Below are 6,847 nucleotides of genomic sequence, written 5' to 3'. Positions count from 1 at the left end.
ACCGGCAAGCGAGAAGAATTGCTCTAATGATGACTTTTTCGATGGCTAGCGCTTTTTATGGCCAAATTAGGCAATTTTAATGAACTGTAAGCATCTTTGGAAATACCGAAAATTTTCAAATGTCTGCCAAATCAAAAAAGGGAAACTGTGAGAAGTTTTTATCGAACTAGCTGACTAGCGGCTACAAGCTAACGATTCTGCTCCAACCGCAAACGATTTTGAGGGTTTCGTAATTCCAACAGGCCTTCAATCATCCTGCATCCTTCCGCCAACGAACAACGTGTTGCTGCAAACTGTAACTTCCTCAGTTTCGAAGATCGTGCCAATTGCTCTCCCCCGTTTACCACTGCAACATCCCCCAATATCCAATCATATTTCCACCGTCTAGACCAGGCCGGCCTCGGCAGTCCCGCGCACGTTGGAAAAGGATTGCTGCCATAAACCCGATTTCCTTCAACCAGAAAACCTGATTCATCACATCAAATTACACTTTTCAATTGGAAAATAGAGAGAGCGAGAAAGAGAACGAGTGAGTGGGCAGCACAAAACCTCCGCTACTGAATCGTGTTTGTAAACGTGTGTTTGTGTATGAGAGCGCGAATGTGTGAAAAGCACTAGCAAGTGATAAGGCTAGCTTCAAGGCTAGAAAGCAATCAGCTAAACGGGCTCCTGAAACCGAGCCAAGGCCATTCTTGGCACTGTACCTAGCAGGGATGAATTCCAATGTACTGACCTTCTATCCATGCTAACGGACAAATGATTGTTTGAAGTAAATTTTGTTAAATTTTTTACAAAGCTTATACTAAGAAATAGTGTTTTCGTTATAGTTACTTATGTTGCAATTGTTTTTGATAAACTTCGAAACTGGTTGGACAACACTGACCTCGCCAGTTCCCCTCAACTAGAATTTGAAAATACCAGCAGCCTTAGGTGAGAATCAAGTGTAAGGCACTCATAATCATGTTTATTAGAGTGGTCTGAGACTATTAATTATTCTGAAAAAGAAAACAAACTTAAAAAATATTGAAGCGATAACTAGAGGAAAATGAAAAAAATAAGCAAAAGAAGATAAGCAAGCAAAATTATAACAGGATGAAATTGGTAATTAACTGAAGAAACACAGAGAACAAACCAATAAAACATATAACACATAAAAACGTGTTTTAACACAAAATAGATCGCTTACACAAAAAGTAATTTAAAACAATGTGCAGAAGAAAAAGTATAGTTAAAAAAGGAAGAGAAATTTTAAAATATAATATTCGTAAATTTTTTGTTTCTATTTCACTATAGCCTGTTGATCAACATTTAGGAGTAAAACAAACAAAAAAAACCGTAACGTAGATTCCTAATTTTGTGTCTAGAATGGCCCACCTAGCTCAGCAACAGTGGAGATCGAAATGTTGAACAAAAAAAAGAGACGAATTGAAATGGGACATGACGACCACAAAATAGAAAGGTCTGAGTGGAGCCTCTCGATAAGACGAAAGCGTTGGGCGAGGGTGGCAGCTTTGCGCGCAAATTGGTGCGGATGTGTGAAAAAGGACAGCGTGATGAAGTGTCACAATTTCCCTACAGGAGGCAACGCCGGCCGCGTGCTCTGTGATGATGATGACGATGATGACGGTGATGATGATGTGTATTCGTAGGGAAGTAAATTCTAGATTTGAATTCTATTTGCGATGAAATGAAATTTACATTTGAATAAATAGGCAATTCGGAACCCTGTGATTGTGAGGACTGTTGGCTTTTCCCGGATGATGTACGGTGGCAGTGTAATGAATGTAGTTAGGGGTAAATTGATTATGATGGAGCCTATTGTGAGGGTAATCCCCGTCACTGCAGAGATTTGGGGCGGTATTCGCGCTAAAATTTTACGGTTTCGAAAACGATGCAGCGGAACCGGGCGGCGGCTGAACCAGCCTAGCGCCCTAATTAGCTGCAGAGTCCTCTTGTCTTGGCGACTAGCGTCGGGCCGCCACCCAATCAACCGGTTGAAATCAAAAGCTGGCGAGCGGTTGCGATGATGGCGAGCGAGAACCGCAAAGCAAAATGAGTAACAATTAGCTGTTGGGTGAGAATTTGATACTCCGATTCCGCCTTTTCCGCCGCGGGCAGGGCAGATTCGGACTCGAAGTATCTAATGGTAAAATTTGCGAACGTGTTCGCCCTCACGTCTACGGCGCGATACAGGGAAGAGCTGTGACGCGGCGTTTCACTTGTAGTTTTGTCACTAGTATTATCACATCACGAACTGCGTAAGTTTCGTCAAAATTCTTCAGTTTTCTTCATTAGTTCAGGTGTGTTCACTGCAGCCAGAAACTGTTTCAGACACAAAAAGTGTCAGTTCTAAATTTGTTTTCGTGCAGTGGGGTTTTCATTTCGGTTAATTTAATTAGAATTTTAATTGTTAATTAGTGTTGGAGAAGTTTTTCACCCAAATTGGCTCATTACAGCTTGCCGCTGTTGCCCAGCACCGACTAAAAATGGCGGTGGAAACCGAAAGGGATTGGCCATGAGCAGGCGAACCGAGAATGTTTAGCACAGCGGCAGCTAATTGGTCGGTGATAAAACATGAACGCCAGTAATACTGCCGCACCAGTACCGCAGAGGTCTCTCCGATGCATGGCTCGAAACGAGCCATTGAAGCCCAGCATCAAGGGTTTGCTATCTGTTGGGAGAAAATTCTCCTTCGGGGATTATCCCCGGAAGCAGCAGGCAACAACAACCGCTCAGTCAATGGCAACCGAAGAAGTAAACGATGTTAATCGTAGTATCCTTTTATCCTAATGGCATTACAACGAACATAACCAGTCGCGTAGTATTTTTAATGCTACACTTTTAGGATGATTCTGGTCTTCGGACACCGGACGACTAATTTCGTTAATTCATTGCCGTTGGGTTCCGTCGAGGAAATCAATTCACTCGGACGATGACGACAGCCGACCAACGCCTTGAAGCTACATTTAATTCTATTGAACCACCAGAGCCGCATATCCATTGTAAGTCAGGAGTGGTCTCTGGCTGTTGTGCCGACAACGGTGTCGGTAAGATGCCTAATTGAATGATCCATGCATGGGTGTGGACATAGAGACGGTGTCAAGAATGTTAACTTTGCATGATTTTGGTTTCAGAATGTTTAATTACACATTAGATTGAAATCGGTGTATTCAAAAAATGGCAAGACCTAGAGAAACGAGAGGAAACAAAGCCTGAGCCATTCAAAATCTGGGCGCAAAAAACGGATCTATCTAGGATGTCAATGAAATCCAAATAGGCCTCTTTTGTATTAGAGAAAACATAGCAAAAATATAAATCAGAATCAGTTTTGCTAGAATCTCGAAATTTTCTTTGAATACCAATCATCTTATTTTGGACACTAATCTTAGCGGCCATTTTGTTTGTCCTATTCTTCATTTCCGTCACATACCGGTCCTTGTATTCACTTCTCTTGGAAACAATTGCCCAATATTTCTCAATCGGGAGGAATTGAATGCAGTTGGGTGGATTGATTTGCTTTTCACTGCAATCGATCCCGATGTCTCGGTACCACTGTTTAATTTTTCCGCTGTGATGGCAATTTTGAAACCATAGTCTTGTTTGTCTCGAAAGAATGTTGTTTTGTCCGCAGTTGGCAGTTGTAAATACTAAATTTATCGGCAAAAATGAAATTAAACGTGCTAGGGGCATCACCTCGACAGCGGTTTTAGAGAACTTATATTTCCATAGTCCATCTTCACGTACGTTTTGTACGTACCCATGAGAATGAATTTGTATAACTTCCGAGCACATCTTCTGCCCACTAGATTTCACGTCAGTGCTTATTGGTCCGAGAAGATCAAGTTTTTTCTCGTAGACAAACCTTTTGGTGCTACTTTTGATGGCATTGAATACTTTGGCGTTATCATTAGCCGACAGATCCGGGTATATCCAAACTGTTCTCAAAACCTTTGGAATAAGCATCCGATGCTTAATACCACGATAATATGTCACTGACGACTTTGCGATTTTTGAACCAGTCCATGTCGAAAAAATCAGTCCTGCTTATAATAAAACTGACCAGAGGTGAAACATTAAGTGCCTCTTCAGGGAATCGTGAATGTGACGCGGTGTTGGTAGGAGGAACGAGGTTTCGATAAAACTCCTGCCTCTTGACATAATATGTCCCTCTCATAATTAACCCGGTCAGAGAAGAACGTTAGGTGTAGTCTTCCTCCAGGGAATTATAATTTGGCGATACTGGTAGGATAGAAAGAGGCTCGGTAAAGTAGAGCAGTAAGCTTGAAATGGAATGGTAAACTCATACACACAAGCACGGATATAAATGAAAAGCGTATCACTTACTTCAATAGTGATACTGCCAACAATATGGAGTAGGGAGTAAAGAAAACACCTAGGCAATATTACAATAGATCAAAATGTCTCTGATCGCAGTGATGAGTCCACACATAGAAAAAAATTCTTCAGCACAGAAAATGGAAACATTTCATACAAAAACTGCTATCATAACACTCCAGATTTGACTGTCAGGAGCGCTATAGTAAAATGAACAATGCCAGTCCAGTTATGAAATGGCTCCCCGATCAGAAAGGAAAAACAAAAATGTAACAGAAGTTGTTAGTTTGTTACGGGAAAAACCTTACAGGCTGTGTTTTCAATTTGGTCCCGTTAGATGTTAAAATAACAGAAATTATAACAGAAATGATTCTACTAGTATCAAACACATATCAAAATTTGTTACTGATATATCACCTTACAAAATAAGATAGTATATAGAACAATATAATAACAAACATTGTTAGAGTCAACAGGTTTTGATAAAAACGAAAAATAACTATAGACTTGATTCAGAACTACTTCATTTCACGTTTTGTTTTTATAACTCATTCAGATTCAATTTTGTTATCAAAATTATATGGAAAAAAAACAAAATTGTATCAAAATATGTTATTTGTATCTCACGTTGATAGAATTTTGTAATTTTTTAGTTATGCTCTTCTGATCGGGTCGACCTTTAATTCAATTTTTAAAATTACAACACATTCATTCTCATGCCGAATGATTTGGAGAATACGCAGAAATTTATTCAAACATTTCTGATCTGATCTTAGCAAACTGAGTTTTTTGCGCGTGAACAAATTTCTTAGACACAAGAGTGAGCATCTGAAAGGGCGTATGTCTTTTTGGCACAGGTTTCATTCGAAGCATTGTTTCTAAGAAACCTTTGGTTGTGCTGGAAAACTGTCTGAGAATGAATTGTAGGTAGGGGCCATCCACACGTGGGCAGATTTTTCACGGCCAGAAAAGGCCGAAAAAGAAAATGATCCCGAAATTAGCTCAAAATGGCCAAAATCGCCTTCTAAAGGTTAGAAAAGGCCGAAAAAAGAAAATGATCTCAAATTGAGCTCAGAATGGCCAAAACCGCTTTCTAAAGGCCAGAAAAGGTCAAAAAAGAAAGGAGTCGATTGAAATAGTCATTAGTTTCATTTGAAATGATCCGAAAGAAGAAAAAAGGGAAGAGAGAAAGAAGTGAATCGTTGACAGTAGCCGAAAGGAATCAAGTGAAAACGAAACTGTTCGAAATGACAGCGCGAGTATATCAGTTCCATTGTTTTGTTTCGTAAATGTAGAGCCTTTGTCCAGATTTCTCTCGCATCTTGTGAAACGTTTTCAGTGTAACATTTGATTCTTGTGTACTGCCGCGCATAGCAAATCAGTCCCATTTGCTTTTTCAGTAAAATTGAGTTATTACGCGTAAATGGTAGCTAACAATGCATAGTTTCGTAACAATTGATGAGCTCAACAACTTTGTTCTGAAAAACTGCTGGAAAACATCCAAACATAATTTCCCATGACGTAAGAAGCAATGTTATAAAATCATTTAAAATCATACAAAAGTTTATGGTTTTTGCATCATTCGACTCCTGTATATTATAGGATTTGTTATTTTCATCAACAGTACGACATAATATGTTATGATAGTTATGATTAAAAAAAAATCAACAAGTCCAAATTTAATTCGAGATCAATACGTGAAAGAGATGGTATCACTTTCCTACATAGAGGAGGCACAGACATGCGGCTCGTATTTATTTTCAACCTGGCTTCTGAAACAGAAGCATCAGCAGCAGTTCTTAAATATCTTGAGATGATGAATATGAGGCACATACAACTATACAACTTTTACAAGTTTCGTCATTCTTGCTTCTACGTTTACGAAGCTGCTTGTTTTTTCTCTCAGGCAATGAAAACTAAGAAACATGTGAGCTAGGGTGGCAGCGAAAAGGGTCATGTAAAATTTCTAAATCCGACCATGTACATTTTGTTCATTGGCCCAAAAAATGATCGTACAAAACTTCAGCTCAACAGGACATGATTTAGGGGTGCCTCAAAGTTGTGATTTTTCGACCCTCGAAACTAAGTACTCTGCTAAAGGGGGGAGTACATGAAATTGGGATATTCGATTTTTTTTACGATGCCAAATGTCTTAAAAATGTATAAAACGTCGAGACCGTTATTTCGAAAAAAAATTTATTTTTTGTTTTTGGAACAACTCCAGTTAAAAATAAATAAACTGCCCCAATGAAAATCAAGTTTGAGATACCTAATGAACAATAAAATAATTTAGATCTGGTTTGGAACGAGTTGTGAGTCATTTTAGAAGCCAGTTCTGAAAAAATTCATACTTAGCCTGCGGTTGCCCAGAAAACGAGTAAGTCCCAGAAGGTCGATTTTCAGTTATTTTTTTTTTTCAGATAACGACGATTTATGCATTTTCAAGACATGCGACATCGAAAAAAAATATCCCGATTTTTCCCATTTTGTGTACTCCCTCCTTGGTAGACTT

At 39.1% G+C, this 6,847-nt stretch overlaps 1 protein-coding gene across 8 annotated transcripts in view; it reads right to left on the bottom strand.

Annotated features, from left to right (window-relative positions):
• The window catches only part of LOC129733257 (LIM domain transcription factor LMO4.1), a 677,190-nt gene that overhangs the window by 153,364 nt on the left and 516,979 nt on the right, over nt 1–6,847 (bottom strand). The window lies entirely within an intron of this gene.

The sequence above is a fragment of the Wyeomyia smithii genome, chromosome 3 (genome assembly GCF_029784165.1).
Source record: "Wyeomyia smithii strain HCP4-BCI-WySm-NY-G18 chromosome 3, ASM2978416v1, whole genome shotgun sequence".
NCBI lineage: Eukaryota > Metazoa > Arthropoda > Insecta > Diptera > Culicidae > Wyeomyia > Wyeomyia smithii.
This window is presented reverse-complemented; position numbering and strand designations above follow the sequence as displayed.